Below are 1,943 nucleotides of genomic sequence, written 5' to 3'. Positions count from 1 at the left end.
TTTCTTATGCTTTCCTGTATGATATTCGTAGCAATGGCATTGATACTTGATAATATCGATCGATGAAGGATGGTCTACGCTATGTGAATCCTATAGTGCAGAGAAAAGTGATGGCTCAATGGTCGGTCTAATATGCACAACAGAAACCGAGTGCATCTAGTCATAATACAATGCCTATGGCAATTAAGTTTTGATAGTACAAACCAAACAAATATACACATATGATAGTATGCATGTAAACCTATGACTAATGATGATTGTAACCCTAAGGATAGGGTATTCTCAGATGATATTGGATCATGCTCCCCGTCTGTTTCTAAAATCTTGTGATGGAAGCCGGACACAAAGTAGTGCGCTCCAACGATGTTGTCACGTGGGATTGCCTATTTGGTCCCAAAGAATTGACCTATATTAGGGCCCCTGCAGACGCTCTCTCAGTTCATAGTGCAGTGCCCTCCCTACCTTCGAGATGGCTAGTGAGCAGTAGGCTCCTTCAGAGAAGCCACGAGATTAATAAACAAGTAAATGACATTGATGAACAAGTACATAGCTTTACCTTTGACATGACGACAGGTTAGTTGCTTACCGTTTCATTGAACATGCATTCATGTATCCATGATTAGGCATGGTAGTGTAGCTTTACTTTCCTGTCTTTACAGCTTTCCTTATCTATCTATCTATTGATTATCTACTTTTGCCCGCTTGGACCTAGTGGGGAGATCGGCGGAGTCGGCGGCCGAATCCACTGGAAACTAAGGAAGTTAGTTCTCACCCCACTCTTTACAGGTTCTAGTTCGGGCGTCCCCGGCGAGCGTGAGGATCGTGGTAAGGGCCCGGCGCTCTAGTCGCATTAGCTACCTCCCTTTCGCATTAGCTGTCACTCTTTTTGTATTTGAGAGTAGATGTTGTATAGGGTGAGGTTTGAGTGATTGCATTCATATTTTGGAAGAAAGTAAAAGATGTAATTGAATGTATTAAGTCAAATGAATGTAATAGATAGCCTGTTCTCTCTTTATGTACTTGTATATGTTTTATACTTGTATTCTTGCTCTCGTCTTGTTGCACTGGTGGTGCTTCTTGATCGTGTATTTATGAATTAATTCCTGGGTAAATTCTTATACATGATCTGTTGGTTAGCCTTGGACGGACAGAGGAGGTCCTGTCCGTTCGGCGTATGTTCGACGCGCCCGGGGCCGGACCAAATTGATAGCGGTCTCGGGGCGTGACAGATAAAGTGGTATCAAAGCACCAGGGCAAGTAAAGAGAGTGTCTAGGATGACCTAGGAGACCCTAGGTTGGTAAACCCTAAGGTTGTAGGGACGTGAGTGAACGTGAACTTATGGCGGTGGCGGAAGTTGATCGATTGGGTCGAAGTTGATGTCATGTCTCTAGCCGTGAATAGAGACGGATCCAAGTGATACTAGTTTCTCGGCTTGTAGTGGTTGTGTCGGCGGCCGACGACGCGACGCTAAGAGTCCAGAACTGGAGCACTTGTGAGCTTCCGCCCGATTTTATCGTCGAGTCGTTTAATTTCGTGAACATTGAGGAAGTTATTGGATTAAGATAACTAACCGAGTTGTTGCTTTTCAGGAGCAAATGTCCCCAAGGCGTTACGTGCGTAGGTCTGCTCCGGTACCGCCTTTTGCGGAGCCCGAGCAGCCAAGATCGGAGGAAGTGCAGGAGCTGCGGGAGCAGGTCGCTGCAATGTTGGGCGCGATGCAGCGCCAGGAGGCTCGGTTCGAGCAGCTCCAGGAAGTTGTGGAGCGGCAAGCGGCGGCGGCGGCGGCCACGACGGCGGTAGGAGATCGCGATCCGCCCGCACCTTCGGCACGCACGCCGGTAGCGGCCGAGGGTGAGGGCATAGCGGCGGTTCCGATGGCGGCGGTTCCCCCGCCGACAAGTGCGCCTCCGACAGCTTCGGGTTCGGCGACGCTTGATACGAC

The sequence above is a fragment of the Ananas comosus genome, linkage group 16 (genome assembly GCF_001540865.1).
Source record: "Ananas comosus cultivar F153 linkage group 16, ASM154086v1, whole genome shotgun sequence".
NCBI lineage: Eukaryota > Viridiplantae > Streptophyta > Magnoliopsida > Poales > Bromeliaceae > Ananas > Ananas comosus.
The sequence above is the reverse complement of the archived record's forward strand: the minus strand, read 5'-3'. Positions refer to the sequence as shown.